This window comes from Spinacia oleracea, chromosome 2, assembly GCF_020520425.1.
Source record: "Spinacia oleracea cultivar Varoflay chromosome 2, BTI_SOV_V1, whole genome shotgun sequence".
Classification (NCBI taxonomy): Eukaryota; Viridiplantae; Streptophyta; class Magnoliopsida; order Caryophyllales; family Amaranthaceae; genus Spinacia; species Spinacia oleracea.
In genome coordinates, this window is record NC_079488.1 from 48,252,420 (window position 1) to 48,274,380 (window position 21,961).

The following is a 21,961-nucleotide window of genomic DNA, read 5'->3' on the forward strand; positions in this document are numbered from 1 at the left end:
CATGCTAGCTTGCATCAATCATCCATGCTAACATGTTATAATTCTCATAATAAAATTCTATGCTCAACGCATTCATCCAACGACATTGAATATCAAATTCCAACATACACTAGTACAAAAAAGGTATGTTGCTTCACCTTAAATGCATCGAACCTAAATATGCTTGAAGCATTAAGTTACATTTGTTTCGATACTACTTTGGGGACTGAAGCATTTGATAGATTTTTAAATTCTGCCAAGTATATTGCATCAGTCCTAATAGAGATCGACGCAATTAAACATGAAATAAATCCGCCAAAATATTTAAGATTTCCACCAAAAAGAAAACACTTCAGGCCTATTTATAAACGATGCAAAATGATCCTTGGATATTATGGGAGCCAGCTCCGCAAGGCCAACTTAAGTCGAACATAGGAAGGGTCGATTCATTTGATGCCAAAATCCAAGGCGTAATATACCAACACCCACGACCTGACGACCTGTACGGTTTGACCACTCCTTCCCCCAAAAAATAAAAATAAGAAAAATAAAACAATCGAAGAACCACCTCCATTACTCTCAACTTCTCTCCACTTCTCTCCACTTCTCCATCTCCACTGCGCACTACTCAATCTAGAAGAGTAAATCAGAAGAAAAAAACAACCAAAATATACTACCCACCTTAATTGTTGTCTTGCAAGATGTTGCATTCACATCGATCTCTTCTTCATTCAAAGTTCATCGGAACTGAAAGATTCAGTCAAAATTCATCGGAAATGAAAGGTTAGTTGCTCTACCGATTTAATTTTCTACAATTTATGAACTAATTAGTCAGAATTGAGTGGGGTTTCGTGTTTCAACTATTCCCACCAAATGTTTGTTTCAATGGCGAAGACACATCTGGTCTTGTTGCATTGAGGGGCGATTATTGAATTGAGTAGAATTGGTTTAGTTTTCAGATTAGCCAGAAAATTAAAAAGTTAATATAATAAAATTGAATTGTTTCAGCTGAGAAATACATGGGGGATAGCAGCCTAGATCTAAAATGGGTATTAAGGAGGAGATAGACAATGAACGTAGAATGACTGTGGTGGGTTCCATAAAACCGCTAACACCTAGTACATAATAGAAGTAGTTAAGTTTCTTAAGGATGAACTATTAATTACAAAAGACCATCTTTTTTCTACAAAATTCTTTTTGAAGCTTGTTACTGTGTAGTCATTAGATTATCATAAGCTCTCCATAGCACTGTCATAATTTCATACTAGGAAGTCTGAAATGTTTGTTATCTTATACGAAGTAGATTTCTGCAGCAAATTGGATTCAATGTCATTGTTTTGATCATTCACTATTTATCCTACAAGCGTATTATAATCATCAACTGAATCAGATTGAATTGGCTAATGATTGAGCAACAGTCTCTGAATGCTATAATGAAATCACCAAGCGTAGCTAGAAAGCGTCAACTAACTTAAAGAGTTACTTGAGAATATTTTTTCTGCATTGCATTAGCTAAGGTCTAAGGGTGTGATCCTCTGCTAGCTCTTATATTGTGTTTGTGCAAAATACTTACACTAAACAACTAACATGAAACCGCTAACACCTAGTAGAGTAACTCAGTAACTCACACCTGCTAGAAAAGCTAAGGATACTACCCTAAATTTTGTTGTATTGAACCCAAATAATGAAATAAAACAAGAACCTTTTGGTCACAAACCAAAAGGTTCTAGCAAACTATTAAGTATTTACTACTGGAGTACTATATAACTGGTACTCCCTCCATTTCTTTTTGATGTATCCATTTGGAATCTGGTGTGGTTTTTAAGAAAATTGGAATCTTGGTTTGTATGGGTATAAGTGTAATGATTGGGTGTAAGAGATTATAATAAATAAAGGAGTGAGAAAATAATAAAGAAATAAGGTAAGAGAGAGGAGTGATAATGATGGGTGATAAAGGAGGTGAGAGAGTGAGTATATGGGGAAGGGAAAAGAATTAAATATTATGGGTGGGGAAAATTAGGTGGGAATATGGGTAGAATCTTTAGGTATTTTGGTCATTAGATAGAAATGTATGGGTATTTTAGGATAAAATGTATGTCCAAAAATAGAATAGATTCTAAATGGATACAACAATATGAAACGCTTAAAATGGAAACGGATACAACAAAAAGAAACGGAGGGAGTAGAAACTATTGCGATTAAAGCGAAAATTAGAACAAACTTATCTGATTCGATGAACTGAACGAAGAACAATTGTTGCGTCGTGGACACCCACTGTCCTAAAAGACGATTCCGCGCTACCTCCCGGTGCAGTAGAACAGAATGCGGTCGCCCTCCAGGATTAGCGCAACTCCGACGTTGTGTGCACTCACAAAGCCGGATGGAGTCAGAACGTATGCCCAAAACCGAGAGCAATTTTGTGTGAGAGTAAGAATGTGTTTTCGTATTTTGTGTGTATGATTTTCTGTGAGAAGGGAACTGAAACTCTGATTTAAATAATTAGAAGGAAAGCATTGCAACAGACAAAAACGGCTGAGGGAATGAATGTTGCAACAGCCAAAAACGGTCAGAGACATTGAATGTAGTAACGGACGTAATTAATGGTAATTAATCCAACGGTTACGTAATCAATACAGATTCCCGTAACAATGACTTAAGCAAAACGGTCCAGTTACCAAAAAGAATAGGGTTGACCCACAAAACCCACCCCACGCCCGCGAACCGCATTCCCAAGTACCAAGTACCAAGTACCAAGTACCAAGTACCAAGTACCAAGTACCAAGGCCCAAGGCCCAAGGCCCAAGGCCCACGGCCCACGGCCCACGGCCCAAGGCCCACGGCCCACGGCCCACGGCCCGCATTAAGTAAACAATTAGTTCAACGAATTACGTATTAAGTAAACAATTAGTTAGTTAGGCGCCTAAAATTTTAAAAAATAGACACGAAAAGTCAATAAAACCTATAGCTCAAAAATACCACTTTGTAACACCCCGAAAATTCTCCCTTTTCTATAATAACCTTTTTAATATAAAACGTAGAGAATTATAAAGGCATTATCTCCCGTGTGAAAACGTATCAGCTTATTCAGAATTTTGCAGCGGAAAACATAAAACTAACTTTGAATTTATAAATAGTCAACTACGGAATTAACTCCAATACCAACCAACAAAATTAAAATCAATGTAACTAATTCAACATGTTTTAAAGTCCAATTAAACAAACCAAAGTCAACTTAGGAAATCAAAACTAAACTACAAGCTCTCCAATCCCGAACCCAATGATGCATCATCTTCACACCTGTAGATAGACGATGCTTATTGATCCTTAGAGAATTCTCACCAAAATGGGTCATCACATGATCAATAAGGCATAGCCATGATCAACACACACAAACAAAGCACGTAATCAGCAAAGCTGAGTACTACATACTATATCAATGAATAAATATTCCTAGCATGATACTAATAAAGCATAAGTAAGGACAACCAAAACATGTTAACTTGAAGACCACACTTGACTAGACTAGACTTTTATAACATTAATATTATTTCAATTAAAATAGTCAATGAACCGAGTTGTCCAACCAGAAGTCTTCACTAAGGAAGACGAGGTACGGGCGCGACTCTGTAACCTTAGTGAGCTGCTATATCGAGGAACTTTTGAATAAAATAGAACACGGTGATCAATCCGGTCCCAGATTAGGCCATGGGCTACCAGCATGACCCCAACTCCTGTTTGTTTGTCACTTCAGACGTTCACAGTCTAAAGCTATTGCTATTCAGTTTCACTTTACATGATTTACCAATTAATACTTTGTTATGACTCATCATTCACATAAATCACGTAATCAACAAGTATTCACAATGGTTTTTATCTTGGAATTAAGTAAGCGATAAAAAAATTATCAATCAAGAACTCATTCCAATTAATTCAACCTTTCCTTTAACAATGGTTAACCAACTTTATATAGGTGTAAAGTATCAACTTACTAAACAAGGTCCTCGGCCCTCATAAAGTAGTGAAATGCTAAAAGGGAACAATGATCCATCGATCTAAACCAATATATAAAATAATATAAAGTTCTCAATCGACATGCTAGCTTGCATCAATCATCCATGCTAACATGTTATAATTCTCATAATAAAATTCTATGCTCAACGCATTCATCCAACGACATTGAATATCAAATTCCAACATACACTAGTACAAAAAAGGTATGTTGCTTCACCTTAAATGCATCGAACCTAAATATGCTTGAAGCATTAAGTTACATTTGTTTCGATACTACTTTGGGGACTGAAGCATTTGATAGATTTTTAAATTCTGCCAAGTATATTGCATCAGTCCTAATAGAGATCGACGCAATTAAACATGAAATAAATCCGCCAAAATATTTAAGATTTCCACCAAAAAGAAAACACTTCAGGCCTATTTATAAACGATGCAAAATGATCCTTGGATATTATGGGAGCCAGCTCCGCAAGGCCAACTTAAGTCGAACATAGGAAGGGTCGATTCATTTGATGCCAAAATCCAAGGCGTAATATACCAACACCCACGACCTGACGACCTGTACGGTTTGACCACTCCTTCCCCCAAAAAATAAAAATAAGAAAAATAAAACAATCGAAGAACCACCTCCATTACTCTCAACTTCTCTCCACTTCTCTCCACTTCTCCATCTCCACTGCGCACTACTCAATCTAGAAGAGTAAATCAGAAGAAAAAAACAACCAAAATATACTACCCACCTTAATTGTTGTCTTGCAAGATGTTGCATTCACATCGATCTCTTCTTCATTCAAAGTTCATCGGAACTGAAAGATTCAGTCAAAATTCATCGGAAATGAAAGGTTAGTTGCTCTACCGATTTAATTTTCTACAATTTATGAACTAATTAGTCAGAATTGAGTGGGGTTTCGTGTTTCAACTATTCCCACCAAATGTTTGTTTCAATGGCGAAGACACATCTGGTCTTGTTGCATTGAGGGGCGATTATTGAATTGAGTAGAATTGGTTTAGTTTTCAGATTAGCCAGAAAATTAAAAAGTTAATATAATAAAATTGAATTGTTTCAGCTGAGAAATACATGGGGGATAGCAGCCTAGATCTAAAATGGGTATTAAGGAGGAGATAGACAATGAACGTAGAATGACTGTGGTGGGTTCCATAAAACCGCTAACACCTAGTACATAATAGAAGTAGTTAAGTTTCTTAAGGATGAACTATTAATTACAAAAGACCATCTTTTTTCTACAAAATTCTTTTTGAAGCTTGTTACTGTGTAGTCATTAGATTATCATAAGCTCTCCATAGCACTGTCATAATTTCATACTAGGAAGTCTGAAATGTTTGTTATCTTATACGAAGTAGATTTCTGCAGCAAATTGGATTCAATGTCATTGTTTTGATCATTCACTATTTATCCTACAAGCGTATTATAATCATCAACTGAATCAGATTGAATTGGCTAATGATTGAGCAACAGTCTCTGAATGCTATAATGAAATCACCAAGCGTAGCTAGAAAGCGTCAACTAACTTAAAGAGTTACTTGAGAATATTTTTTCTGCATTGCATTAGCTAAGGTCTAAGGGTGTGATCCTCTGCTAGCTCTTATATTGTGTTTGTGCAAAATACTTACACTAAACAACTAACATGAAACCGCTAACACCTAGTAGAGTAACTCAGTAACTCACACCTGCTAGAAAAGCTAAGGATACTACCCTAAATTTTGTTGTATTGAACCCAAATAATGAAATAAAACAAGAACCTTTTGGTCACAAACCAAAAGGTTCTAGCAAACTATTAAGTATTTACTACTGGAGTACTATATAACTGGTACTCCCTCCATTTCTTTTTGATGTATCCATTTGGAATCTGGTGTGGTTTTTAAGAAAATTGGAATCTTGGTTTGTATGGGTATAAGTGTAATGATTGGGTGTAAGAGATTATAATAAATAAAGGAGTGAGAAAATAATAAAGAAATAAGGTAAGAGAGAGGAGTGATAATGATGGGTGATAAAGGAGGTGAGAGAGTGAGTATATGGGGAAGGGAAAAGAATTAAATATTATGGGTGGGGAAAATTAGGTGGGAATATGGGTAGAATCTTTAGGTATTTTGGTCATTAGATAGAAATGTATGGGTATTTTAGGATAAAATGTATGTCCAAAAATAGAATAGATTCTAAATGGATACAACAATATGAAACGCTTAAAATGGAAACGGATACAACAAAAAGAAACGGAGGGAGTAGAAACTATTGCGATTAAAGCGAAAATTAGAACAAACTTATCTGATTCGATGAACTGAACGAAGAACAATTGTTGCGTCGTGGACACCCACTGTCCTAAAAGACGATTCCGCGCTACCTCCCGGTGCAGTAGAACAGAATGCGGTCGCCCTCCAGGATTAGCGCAACTCCGACGTTGTGTGCACTCACAAAGCCGGATGGAGTCAGAACGTATGCCCAAAACCGAGAGCAATTTTGTGTGAGAGTAAGAATGTGTTTTCGTATTTTGTGTGTATGATTTTCTGTGAGAAGGGAACTGAAACTCTGATTTAAATAATTAGAAGGAAAGCATTGCAACAGACAAAAACGGCTGAGGGAATGAATGTTGCAACAGCCAAAAACGGTCAGAGACATTGAATGTAGTAACGGACGTAATTAATGGTAATTAATCCAACGGTTACGTAATCAATACAGATTCCCGTAACAATGACTTAAGCAAAACGGTCCAGTTACCAAAAAGAATAGGGTTGACCCACAAAACCCACCCCACGCCCGCGAACCGCATTCCCAAGTACCAAGTACCAAGTACCAAGTACCAAGTACCAAGTACCAAGTACCAAGGCCCAAGGCCCAAGGCCCAAGGCCCACGGCCCACGGCCCACGGCCCAAGGCCCACGGCCCACGGCCCACGGCCCGCATTAAGTAAACAATTAGTTCAACGAATTACGTATTAAGTAAACAATTAGTTAGTTAGGCGCCTAAAATTTTAAAAAATAGACACGAAAAGTCAATAAAACCTATAGCTCAAAAATACCACTTTGTAACACCCCGAAAATTCTCCCTTTTCTATAATAACCTTTTTAATATAAAACGTAGAGAATTATAAAGGCATTATCTCCCGTGTGAAAACGTATCAGCTTATTCAGAATTTTGCAGCGGAAAACATAAAACTAACTTTGAATTTATAAATAGTCAACTACGGAATTAACTCCAATACCAACCAACAAAATTAAAATCAATGTAACTAATTCAACATGTTTTAAAGTCCAATTAAACAAACCAAAGTCAACTTAGGAAATCAAAACTAAACTACAAGCTCTCCAATCCCGAACCCAATGATGCATCATCTTCACACCTGTAGATAGACGATGCTTATTGATCCTTAGAGAATTCTCACCAAAATGGGTCATCACATGATCAATAAGGCATAGCCATGATCAACACACACAAACAAAGCACGTAATCAGCAAAGCTGAGTACTACATACTATATCAATGAATAAATATTCCTAGCATGATACTAATAAAGCATAAGTAAGGACAACCAAAACATGTTAACTTGAAGACCACACTTGACTAGACTAGACTTTTATAACATTAATATTATTTCAATTAAAATAGTCAATGAACCGAGTTGTCCAACCAGAAGTCTTCACTAAGGAAGACGAGGTACGGGCGCGACTCTGTAACCTTAGTGAGCTGCTATATCGAGGAACTTTTGAATAAAATAGAACACGGTGATCAATCCGGTCCCAGATTAGGCCATGGGCTACCAGCATGACCCCAACTCCTGTTTGTTTGTCACTTCAGACGTTCACAGTCTAAAGCTATTGCTATTCAGTTTCACTTTACATGATTTACCAATTAATACTTTGTTATGACTCATCATTCACATAAATCACGTAATCAACAAGTATTCACAATGGTTTTTATCTTGGAATTAAGTAAGCGATAAAAAAATTATCAATCAAGAACTCATTCCAATTAATTCAACCTTTCCTTTAACAATGGTTAACCAACTTTATATAGGTGTAAAGTATCAACTTACTAAACAAGGTCCTCGGCCCTCATAAAGTAGTGAAATGCTAAAAGGGAACAATGATCCATCGATCTAAACCAATATATAAAATAATATAAAGTTCTCAATCGACATGCTAGCTTGCATCAATCATCCATGCTAACATGTTATAATTCTCATAATAAAATTCTATGCTCAACGCATTCATCCAACGACATTGAATATCAAATTCCAACATACACTAGTACAAAAAAGGTATGTTGCTTCACCTTAAATGCATCGAACCTAAATATGCTTGAAGCATTAAGTTACATTTGTTTCGATACTACTTTGGGGACTGAAGCATTTGATAGATTTTTAAATTCTGCCAAGTATATTGCATCAGTCCTAATAGAGATCGACGCAATTAAACATGAAATAAATCCGCCAAAATATTTAAGATTTCCACCAAAAAGAAAACACTTCAGGCCTATTTATAAACGATGCAAAATGATCCTTGGATATTATGGGAGCCAGCTCCGCAAGGCCAACTTAAGTCGAACATAGGAAGGGTCGATTCATTTGATGCCAAAATCCAAGGCGTAATATACCAACACCCACGACCTGACGACCTGTACGGTTTGACCACTCCTTCCCCCAAAAAATAAAAATAAGAAAAATAAAACAATCGAAGAACCACCTCCATTACTCTCAACTTCTCTCCACTTCTCTCCACTTCTCCATCTCCACTGCGCACTACTCAATCTAGAAGAGTAAATCAGAAGAAAAAAACAACCAAAATATACTACCCACCTTAATTGTTGTCTTGCAAGATGTTGCATTCACATCGATCTCTTCTTCATTCAAAGTTCATCGGAACTGAAAGATTCAGTCAAAATTCATCGGAAATGAAAGGTTAGTTGCTCTACCGATTTAATTTTCTACAATTTATGAACTAATTAGTCAGAATTGAGTGGGGTTTCGTGTTTCAACTATTCCCACCAAATGTTTGTTTCAATGGCGAAGACACATCTGGTCTTGTTGCATTGAGGGGCGATTATTGAATTGAGTAGAATTGGTTTAGTTTTCAGATTAGCCAGAAAATTAAAAAGTTAATATAATAAAATTGAATTGTTTCAGCTGAGAAATACATGGGGGATAGCAGCCTAGATCTAAAATGGGTATTAAGGAGGAGATAGACAATGAACGTAGAATGACTGTGGTGGGTTCCATAAAACCGCTAACACCTAGTACATAATAGAAGTAGTTAAGTTTCTTAAGGATGAACTATTAATTACAAAAGACCATCTTTTTTCTACAAAATTCTTTTTGAAGCTTGTTACTGTGTAGTCATTAGATTATCATAAGCTCTCCATAGCACTGTCATAATTTCATACTAGGAAGTCTGAAATGTTTGTTATCTTATACGAAGTAGATTTCTGCAGCAAATTGGATTCAATGTCATTGTTTTGATCATTCACTATTTATCCTACAAGCGTATTATAATCATCAACTGAATCAGATTGAATTGGCTAATGATTGAGCAACAGTCTCTGAATGCTATAATGAAATCACCAAGCGTAGCTAGAAAGCGTCAACTAACTTAAAGAGTTACTTGAGAATATTTTTTCTGCATTGCATTAGCTAAGGTCTAAGGGTGTGATCCTCTGCTAGCTCTTATATTGTGTTTGTGCAAAATACTTACACTAAACAACTAACATGAAACCGCTAACACCTAGTAGAGTAACTCAGTAACTCACACCTGCTAGAAAAGCTAAGGATACTACCCTAAATTTTGTTGTATTGAACCCAAATAATGAAATAAAACAAGAACCTTTTGGTCACAAACCAAAAGGTTCTAGCAAACTATTAAGTATTTACTACTGGAGTACTATATAACTGGTACTCCCTCCATTTCTTTTTGATGTATCCATTTGGAATCTGGTGTGGTTTTTAAGAAAATTGGAATCTTGGTTTGTATGGGTATAAGTGTAATGATTGGGTGTAAGAGATTATAATAAATAAAGGAGTGAGAAAATAATAAAGAAATAAGGTAAGAGAGAGGAGTGATAATGATGGGTGATAAAGGAGGTGAGAGAGTGAGTATATGGGGAAGGGAAAAGAATTAAATATTATGGGTGGGGAAAATTAGGTGGGAATATGGGTAGAATCTTTAGGTATTTTGGTCATTAGATAGAAATGTATGGGTATTTTAGGATAAAATGTATGTCCAAAAATAGAATAGATTCTAAATGGATACAACAATATGAAACGCTTAAAATGGAAACGGATACAACAAAAAGAAACGGAGGGAGTAGAAACTATTGCGATTAAAGCGAAAATTAGAACAAACTTATCTGATTCGATGAACTGAACGAAGAACAATTGTTGCGTCGTGGACACCCACTGTCCTAAAAGACGATTCCGCGCTACCTCCCGGTGCAGTAGAACAGAATGCGGTCGCCCTCCAGGATTAGCGCAACTCCGACGTTGTGTGCACTCACAAAGCCGGATGGAGTCAGAACGTATGCCCAAAACCGAGAGCAATTTTGTGTGAGAGTAAGAATGTGTTTTCGTATTTTGTGTGTATGATTTTCTGTGAGAAGGGAACTGAAACTCTGATTTAAATAATTAGAAGGAAAGCATTGCAACAGACAAAAACGGCTGAGGGAATGAATGTTGCAACAGCCAAAAACGGTCAGAGACATTGAATGTAGTAACGGACGTAATTAATGGTAATTAATCCAACGGTTACGTAATCAATACAGATTCCCGTAACAATGACTTAAGCAAAACGGTCCAGTTACCAAAAAGAATAGGGTTGACCCACAAAACCCACCCCACGCCCGCGAACCGCATTCCCAAGTACCAAGTACCAAGTACCAAGTACCAAGTACCAAGTACCAAGTACCAAGGCCCAAGGCCCAAGGCCCAAGGCCCACGGCCCACGGCCCACGGCCCAAGGCCCACGGCCCACGGCCCACGGCCCGCATTAAGTAAACAATTAGTTCAACGAATTACGTATTAAGTAAACAATTAGTTAGTTAGGCGCCTAAAATTTTAAAAAATAGACACGAAAAGTCAATAAAACCTATAGCTCAAAAATACCACTTTGTAACACCCCGAAAATTCTCCCTTTTCTATAATAACCTTTTTAATATAAAACGTAGAGAATTATAAAGGCATTATCTCCCGTGTGAAAACGTATCAGCTTATTCAGAATTTTGCAGCGGAAAACATAAAACTAACTTTGAATTTATAAATAGTCAACTACGGAATTAACTCCAATACCAACCAACAAAATTAAAATCAATGTAACTAATTCAACATGTTTTAAAGTCCAATTAAACAAACCAAAGTCAACTTAGGAAATCAAAACTAAACTACAAGCTCTCCAATCCCGAACCCAATGATGCATCATCTTCACACCTGTAGATAGACGATGCTTATTGATCCTTAGAGAATTCTCACCAAAATGGGTCATCACATGATCAATAAGGCATAGCCATGATCAACACACACAAACAAAGCACGTAATCAGCAAAGCTGAGTACTACATACTATATCAATGAATAAATATTCCTAGCATGATACTAATAAAGCATAAGTAAGGACAACCAAAACATGTTAACTTGAAGACCACACTTGACTAGACTAGACTTTTATAACATTAATATTATTTCAATTAAAATAGTCAATGAACCGAGTTGTCCAACCAGAAGTCTTCACTAAGGAAGACGAGGTACGGGCGCGACTCTGTAACCTTAGTGAGCTGCTATATCGAGGAACTTTTGAATAAAATAGAACACGGTGATCAATCCGGTCCCAGATTAGGCCATGGGCTACCAGCATGACCCCAACTCCTGTTTGTTTGTCACTTCAGACGTTCACAGTCTAAAGCTATTGCTATTCAGTTTCACTTTACATGATTTACCAATTAATACTTTGTTATGACTCATCATTCACATAAATCACGTAATCAACAAGTATTCACAATGGTTTTTATCTTGGAATTAAGTAAGCGATAAAAAAATTATCAATCAAGAACTCATTCCAATTAATTCAACCTTTCCTTTAACAATGGTTAACCAACTTTATATAGGTGTAAAGTATCAACTTACTAAACAAGGTCCTCGGCCCTCATAAAGTAGTGAAATGCTAAAAGGGAACAATGATCCATCGATCTAAACCAATATATAAAATAATATAAAGTTCTCAATCGACATGCTAGCTTGCATCAATCATCCATGCTAACATGTTATAATTCTCATAATAAAATTCTATGCTCAACGCATTCATCCAACGACATTGAATATCAAATTCCAACATACACTAGTACAAAAAAGGTATGTTGCTTCACCTTAAATGCATCGAACCTAAATATGCTTGAAGCATTAAGTTACATTTGTTTCGATACTACTTTGGGGACTGAAGCATTTGATAGATTTTTAAATTCTGCCAAGTATATTGCATCAGTCCTAATAGAGATCGACGCAATTAAACATGAAATAAATCCGCCAAAATATTTAAGATTTCCACCAAAAAGAAAACACTTCAGGCCTATTTATAAACGATGCAAAATGATCCTTGGATATTATGGGAGCCAGCTCCGCAAGGCCAACTTAAGTCGAACATAGGAAGGGTCGATTCATTTGATGCCAAAATCCAAGGCGTAATATACCAACACCCACGACCTGACGACCTGTACGGTTTGACCACTCCTTCCCCCAAAAAATAAAAATAAGAAAAATAAAACAATCGAAGAACCACCTCCATTACTCTCAACTTCTCTCCACTTCTCTCCACTTCTCCATCTCCACTGCGCACTACTCAATCTAGAAGAGTAAATCAGAAGAAAAAAACAACCAAAATATACTACCCACCTTAATTGTTGTCTTGCAAGATGTTGCATTCACATCGATCTCTTCTTCATTCAAAGTTCATCGGAACTGAAAGATTCAGTCAAAATTCATCGGAAATGAAAGGTTAGTTGCTCTACCGATTTAATTTTCTACAATTTATGAACTAATTAGTCAGAATTGAGTGGGGTTTCGTGTTTCAACTATTCCCACCAAATGTTTGTTTCAATGGCGAAGACACATCTGGTCTTGTTGCATTGAGGGGCGATTATTGAATTGAGTAGAATTGGTTTAGTTTTCAGATTAGCCAGAAAATTAAAAAGTTAATATAATAAAATTGAATTGTTTCAGCTGAGAAATACATGGGGGATAGCAGCCTAGATCTAAAATGGGTATTAAGGAGGAGATAGACAATGAACGTAGAATGACTGTGGTGGGTTCCATAAAACCGCTAACACCTAGTACATAATAGAAGTAGTTAAGTTTCTTAAGGATGAACTATTAATTACAAAAGACCATCTTTTTTCTACAAAATTCTTTTTGAAGCTTGTTACTGTGTAGTCATTAGATTATCATAAGCTCTCCATAGCACTGTCATAATTTCATACTAGGAAGTCTGAAATGTTTGTTATCTTATACGAAGTAGATTTCTGCAGCAAATTGGATTCAATGTCATTGTTTTGATCATTCACTATTTATCCTACAAGCGTATTATAATCATCAACTGAATCAGATTGAATTGGCTAATGATTGAGCAACAGTCTCTGAATGCTATAATGAAATCACCAAGCGTAGCTAGAAAGCGTCAACTAACTTAAAGAGTTACTTGAGAATATTTTTTCTGCATTGCATTAGCTAAGGTCTAAGGGTGTGATCCTCTGCTAGCTCTTATATTGTGTTTGTGCAAAATACTTACACTAAACAACTAACATGAAACCGCTAACACCTAGTAGAGTAACTCAGTAACTCACACCTGCTAGAAAAGCTAAGGATACTACCCTAAATTTTGTTGTATTGAACCCAAATAATGAAATAAAACAAGAACCTTTTGGTCACAAACCAAAAGGTTCTAGCAAACTATTAAGTATTTACTACTGGAGTACTATATAACTGGTACTCCCTCCATTTCTTTTTGATGTATCCATTTGGAATCTGGTGTGGTTTTTAAGAAAATTGGAATCTTGGTTTGTATGGGTATAAGTGTAATGATTGGGTGTAAGAGATTATAATAAATAAAGGAGTGAGAAAATAATAAAGAAATAAGGTAAGAGAGAGGAGTGATAATGATGGGTGATAAAGGAGGTGAGAGAGTGAGTATATGGGGAAGGGAAAAGAATTAAATATTATGGGTGGGGAAAATTAGGTGGGAATATGGGTAGAATCTTTAGGTATTTTGGTCATTAGATAGAAATGTATGGGTATTTTAGGATAAAATGTATGTCCAAAAATAGAATAGATTCTAAATGGATACAACAATATGAAACGCTTAAAATGGAAACGGATACAACAAAAAGAAACGGAGGGAGTAGAAACTATTGCGATTAAAGCGAAAATTAGAACAAACTTATCTGATTCGATGAACTGAACGAAGAACAATTGTTGCGTCGTGGACACCCACTGTCCTAAAAGACGATTCCGCGCTACCTCCCGGTGCAGTAGAACAGAATGCGGTCGCCCTCCAGGATTAGCGCAACTCCGACGTTGTGTGCACTCACAAAGCCGGATGGAGTCAGAACGTATGCCCAAAACCGAGAGCAATTTTGTGTGAGAGTAAGAATGTGTTTTCGTATTTTGTGTGTATGATTTTCTGTGAGAAGGGAACTGAAACTCTGATTTAAATAATTAGAAGGAAAGCATTGCAACAGACAAAAACGGCTGAGGGAATGAATGTTGCAACAGCCAAAAACGGTCAGAGACATTGAATGTAGTAACGGACGTAATTAATGGTAATTAATCCAACGGTTACGTAATCAATACAGATTCCCGTAACAATGACTTAAGCAAAACGGTCCAGTTACCAAAAAGAATAGGGTTGACCCACAAAACCCACCCCACGCCCGCGAACCGCATTCCCAAGTACCAAGTACCAAGTACCAAGTACCAAGTACCAAGTACCAAGTACCAAGGCCCAAGGCCCAAGGCCCAAGGCCCACGGCCCACGGCCCACGGCCCAAGGCCCACGGCCCACGGCCCACGGCCCGCATTAAGTAAACAATTAGTTCAACGAATTACGTATTAAGTAAACAATTAGTTAGTTAGGCGCCTAAAATTTTAAAAAATAGACACGAAAAGTCAATAAAACCTATAGCTCAAAAATACCACTTTGTAACACCCCGAAAATTCTCCCTTTTCTATAATAACCTTTTTAATATAAAACGTAGAGAATTATAAAGGCATTATCTCCCGTGTGAAAACGTATCAGCTTATTCAGAATTTTGCAGCGGAAAACATAAAACTAACTTTGAATTTATAAATAGTCAACTACGGAATTAACTCCAATACCAACCAACAAAATTAAAATCAATGTAACTAATTCAACATGTTTTAAAGTCCAATTAAACAAACCAAAGTCAACTTAGGAAATCAAAACTAAACTACAAGCTCTCCAATCCCGAACCCAATGATGCATCATCTTCACACCTGTAGATAGACGATGCTTATTGATCCTTAGAGAATTCTCACCAAAATGGGTCATCACATGATCAATAAGGCATAGCCATGATCAACACACACAAACAAAGCACGTAATCAGCAAAGCTGAGTACTACATACTATATCAATGAATAAATATTCCTAGCATGATACTAATAAAGCATAAGTAAGGACAACCAAAACATGTTAACTTGAAGACCACACTTGACTAGACTAGACTTTTATAACATTAATATTATTTCAATTAAAATAGTCAATGAACCGAGTTGTCCAACCAGAAGTCTTCACTAAGGAAGACGAGGTACGGGCGCGACTCTGTAACCTTAGTGAGCTGCTATATCGAGGAACTTTTGAATAAAATAGAACACGGTGATCAATCCGGTCCCAGATTAGGCCATGGGCTACCAGCATGACCCCAACTCCTGTTTGTTTGTCACTTCAGACGTTCACAGTCTAAAGCTATTGCTATTCAGTTTCACTTTACATGATTTACCAATTAATACTTTGTTATGACTCATCATTCACATAAATCACGTAATCAACAAGTATTCACAATGGTTTTTATCTTGGAATTAAGTAAGCGATAAAAAAATTATCAATCAAGAACTCATTCCAATTAATTCAACCTTTCCTTTAACAATGGTTAACCAACTTTATATAGGTGTAAAGTATCAACTTACTAAACAAGGTCCTCGGCCCTCATAAAGTAGTGAAATGCTAAAAGGGAACAATGATCCATCGATCTAAACCAATATATAAAATAATATAAAGTTCTCAATCGACATGCTAGCTTGCATCAATCATCCATGCTAACATGTTATAATTCTCATAATAAAATTCTATGCTCAACGCATTCATCCAACGACATTGAATATCAAATTCCAACATACACTAGTACAAAAAAGGTATGTTGCTTCACCTTAAATGCATCGAACCTAAATATGCTTGAAGCATTAAGTTACATTTGTTTCGATACTACTTTGGGGACTGAAGCATTTGATAGATTTTTAAATTCTGCCAAGTATATTGCATCAGTCCTAATAGAGATCGACGCAATTAAACATGAAATAAATCCGCCAAAATATTTAAGATTTCCACCAAAAAGAAAACACTTCAGGCCTATTTATAAACGATGCAAAATGATCCTTGGATATTATGGGAGCCAGCTCCGCAAGGCCAACTTAAGTCGAACATAGGAAGGGTCGATTCATTTGATGCCAAAATCCAAGGCGTAATATACCAACACCCACGACCTGACGACCTGTACGGTTTGACCACTCCTTCCCCCAAAAAATAAAAATAAGAAAAATAAAACAATCGAAGAACCACCTCCATTACTCTCAACTTCTCTCCACTTCTCTCCACTTCTCCATCTCCACTGCGCACTACTCAATCTAGAAGAGTAAATCAGAAGAAAAAAACAACCAAAATATACTACCCACCTTAATTGTTGTCTTGCAAGATGTTGCATTCACATCGATCTCTTCTTCATTCAAAGTTCATCGGAACTGAAAGATTCAGTCAAAATTCATCGGAAATGAAAGGTTAGTTGCTCTACCGATTTAATTTTCTACAATTTATGAACTAATTAGTCAGAATTGAGTGGGGTTTCGTGTTTCAACTATTCCCACCAAATGTTTGTTTCAATGGCGAAGACACATCTGGTCTTGTTGCATTGAGGGGCGATTATTGAATTGAGTAGAATTGGTTTAGTTTTCAGATTAGCCAGAAAATTAAAAAGTTAATATAATAAAATTGAATTGTTTCAGCTGAGAAATACATGGGGGATAGCAGCCTAGATCTAAAATGGGTATTAAGGAGGAGATAGACAATGAACGTAGAATGACTGTGGTGGGTTCCATAAAACCGCTAACACCTAGTACATAATAGAAGTAGTTAAGTTTCTTAAGGATGAACTATTAATTACAAAAGACCATCTTTTTTCTACAAAATTCTTTTTGAAGCTTGTTACTGTGTAGTCATTAGATTATCATAAGCTCTCCATAGCACTGTCATAATTTCATACTAGGAAGTCTGAAATGTTTGTTATCTTATACGAAGTAGATTTCTGCAGCAAATTGGATTCAATGTCATTGTTTTGATCATTCACTATTTATCCTACAAGCGTATTATAATCATCAACTGAATCAGATTGAATTGGCTAATGATTGAGCAACAGTCTCTGAATGCTATAATGAAATCACCAAGCGTAGCTAGAAAGCGTCAACTAACTTAAAGAGTTACTTGAGAATATTTTTTCTGCATTGCATTAGCTAAGGTCTAAGGGTGTGATCCTCTGCTAGCTCTTATATTGTGTTTGTGCAAAATACTTACACTAAACAACTAACATGAAACCGCTAACACCTAGTAGAGTAACTCAGTAACTCACACCTGCTAGAAAAGCTAAGGATACTACCCTAAATTTTGTTGTATTGAACCCAAATAATGAAATAAAACAAGAACCTTTTGGTCACAAACCAAAAGGTTCTAGCAAACTATTAAGTATTTACTACTGGAGTACTATATAACTGGTACTCCCTCCATTTCTTTTTGATGTATCCATTTGGAATCTGGTGTGGTTTTTAAGAAAATTGGAATCTTGGTTTGTATGGGTATAAGTGTAATGATTGGGTGTAAGAGATTATAATAAATAAAGGAGTGAGAAAATAATAAAGAAATAAGGTAAGAGAGAGGAGTGATAATGATGGGTGATAAAGGAGGTGAGAGAGTGAGTATATGGGGAAGGGAAAAGAATTAAATATTATGGGTGGGGAAAATTAGGTGGGAATATGGGTAGAATCTTTAGGTATTTTGGTCATTAGATAGAAATGTATGGGTATTTTAGGATAAAATGTATGTCCAAAAATAGAATAGATTCTAAATGGATACAACAATATGAAACGCTTAAAATGGAAACGGATACAACAAAAAGAAACGGAGGGAGTAGAAACTATTGCGATTAAAGCGAAAATTAGAACAAACTTATCTGATTCGATGAACTGAACGAAGAACAATTGTTGCGTCGTGGACACCCACTGTCCTAAAAGACGATTCCGCGCTACCTCCCGGTGCAGTAGAACAGAATGCGGTCGCCCTCCAGGATTAGCGCAACTCCGACGTTGTGTGCACTCACAAAGCCGGATGGAGTCAGAACGTATGCCCAAAACCGAGAGCAATTTTGTGTGAGAGTAAGAATGTGTTTTCGTATTTTGTGTGTATGATTTTCTGTGAGAAGGGAACTGAAACTCTGATTTAAATAATTAGAAGGAAAGCATTGCAACAGACAAAAACGGCTGAGGGAATGAATGTTGCAACAGCCAAAAACGGTCAGAGACATTGAATGTAGTAACGGACGTAATTAATGGTAATTAATCCAACGGTTACGTAATCAATACAGATTCCCGTAACAATGACTTAAGCAAAACGGTCCAGTTACCAAAAAGAATAGGGTTGACCCACAAAACCCACCCCACGCCCGCGAACCGCATTCCCAAGTACCAAGTACCAAGTACCAAGTACCAAGTACCAAGTACCAAGTACCAAGGCCCAAGGCCCAAGGCCCAAGGCCCACGGCCCACGGCCCACGGCCCAAGGCCCACGGCCCACGGCCCACGATTTAAGCTAGTTGTCTTAAATATAATTAGTCACAGAAAGCGATGAAATCTCATAGCAAAATGCTTCTTTGTTTGTATTAAATGTTCATCTATAATTTGATGGCAGTATTGGCAGAAACTGCTATGAGTTTTTGATTCAAAGTGGGTAAATTATTTCATTCTGATTAAGTTTTAGTTATTCCTAACTGCCGGAGATGGACTTACTAACACACGACGTGGACTATCTAGGAGCGAGGTACTTGAACATCTTTTTTTTTCCTTTGGGTTCTTTATTGGCAAGACTTGTTTGATGTGTAAATATATTGTAAAATTCGACATTCCTTTCCCGTTCCCTTTACCTTTACTCTGTGTTCTGATGATTAAAAAATTATAACAGTCAACCAAGAGCCTGGAGTTTAATAGTTTTACCAAAAAGTTAATATACAATCTTTTGAACAGCTGCAAAACAGTATTTCATGTATAAGCTTGTTATAATTTAAGCTTACTGCCTGAACAATGTGTCTTATTATTAAAGAAAATTCTTTTTGCAGAATAAAAGTTGTAGGCTGAAATCTTTGTGCATTGGTGCAGGGTCCCGTGCAACGTCAAACTGTACCATAGGTATCAACTTTGTTAATTTTTTGGTGGTACTACTGTTCATTTGGCATGATAACATTCCAGCTGAATAACACTACTGTTGATCTATTATACAACAAATTATCTTAAGGTTTGAGGAATTGCCTTATGTTGGATCAAAGTAGCTGATACATATACCTGAGAAATGCCAAAAAATTGGTTGGAACTTTTCTCTAATACTGACCTATTTTTACTTTTTACCTGCTGCTTTGTTTTGAGGATTTGTTTGGGATACATAAAATTATCTGTTTCTAAAGTAGTTTACTGATAGATTTTGTCTAATAATTAATTAATTAGTTGTTTGAGGTAGCTAATAAAACAACTGCTGGGTAGGAGCAATAAGCTACCACATATAGAATGGTGTAAAGTTGGTATAGGGCATTTTATTGTGAATCTGAAAGAACTGACCTCCGAACACTAGAATTTAGTTTCATTAGATTTTCATACATTGGAAAGTTTATTTGAAACACTAGCCACTACAATGATACTTGTCTTTTTCGGAACACCTTGAACAAGACTAACTCACTCACTTTCAGAAATTGGATAAATAATCCCATGACCTAACCATTTCAGCACTTCTTTCATTACTAATTCTCGTAAAGTAGGATTTATACTTCATTGGGGTTGTCTATGGGGATAATAATTTTCTTCAAGGTAAATCCTATGATGCACAATAGAAGAACTAATTCCTTTTATGTCATTATGAGTCCATTTATGGCTTTCTTGTACTTTCTCTGTATCTCCATCAGTTTAGTCAACTACCTAAGTCTGGGGCAATAATGACTGGGAAGGTCTCCTCTTGTTTTAGGAATCCATATTTAAGAGATTAGGGAAGAAACTCTAGGGATGGTATTCCTAAGATGAATGGAATATGATTTTCATGATTACAACAACCTCAGTTTCAAGGAAATTAAATACAAAATTCACCTCAAAGTAACATTAGATGTATAGGCTAAATAGTTGTGTACAACTCTAAACTTGTCTTCCACCTGAATATGAGCCTCATTCATAATAAGGTAGAAGATGAAACAATGAGAATACCACCTAGATAGAACCAGAAGATCTTCCCATCTGGATATTATACCTTATGAGTGCAAGAACATAAATTATTACAAAAAACACGAAAGCCGTTTAGTAATTCATAAATATTACATGGAAATTTTGAGTTTGCATCAAAGCCTCGCCGTTATCGGGAGATTGACCTTTTTGGTGGAAGCCCATGCTGTAATCAGAATTTCTACCCGAAAAATGTTTCACACCTAATAAAATATAGAAACAAAGACTAACTATGAATTACAAACAATAATTGCTAGCACAAACAGACAAAACATCTTCTGATAGCGAACGGAATAAGCTTATTATTAGCTTCCAGAGACTCGATTGTTAGCATAAAATTACAGGAAAATAATACAAAGGATCCCTCCAAGACCAACAAGCATAATGCATGGGAACAAAAACGAAAAACATTCAGATTGATCTCCTCAGATTTTAAAACCTGCTCCAACAAAACATTACAACAGTACCTTTGTGTGGATCATATAAATGGCCAATGAGTTCCACTATAGACTTCATAAGCTCCAAAATCCCAGGATTGTAAAGCCTGTACCTTAACTATCCATGTAAGATGTACATAATCACACCATATAGGGTGTCAACTTTTTAGCTGCCTGAATAAAAAACTATGTTGTCAGTGGTTGCTCTGGTGATTTCCCTATTACAGGAGAAGACTTGCTTCCATGCAAGTGTGTCTTTAAGAGATGTAGTGAGAGATGTAGTGCAGATGTAGTGAGATATGTAGTGCAGAAACAAGGGCAATGCCAATTATAAAATATGTGAAGCCAAAAGACATGGTAATAACCCATATCAAGAATGCCAAGTGGCTCTATATGAAAACCCTTTGAGCTTCTGTGTAACACCCTAATAATTCCTTGCTTTTTATAAAACATTTTCCAACTTAAAACACAGGAATTACCAAGATATTACCGCCACCGTGATAACGGCTAAGCCTATTTACCAGAATTACGAAAGAATAAAACTCTCAACTCGAATCCCATGATAACTTCTCCCGCAAGTTATCTCTACAAACCTGCTTTATTGAAAATCTACTCCCTAACAACGCAAATGCAATTGATGGATCATCATAGGGTCATTAAGGCAAAGGCAATGACCGGAAGACATGAAACACGAAGTCAGCGAAAGCTGAGTACGAACAAGCTAGAATAACATTCTATCCT

General features: G+C 36.4%; 1 long non-coding RNA gene across 1 annotated transcript; it reads left to right on the top strand.

The window, feature by feature from the left end:
• The first annotated feature begins 16,620 nt into the window (after positions 1–16,620).
• LOC130467847 (uncharacterized) lies at positions 16,621–20,016 on the top strand. The gene is made up of 2 exons (XR_008927808.1): positions 16,621–17,042; positions 19,683–20,016. It is a non-coding gene; the product is annotated as an uncharacterized lncRNA (long non-coding RNA).
• The last annotated feature ends 1,945 nt before the right edge of the window (positions 20,017–21,961 follow it).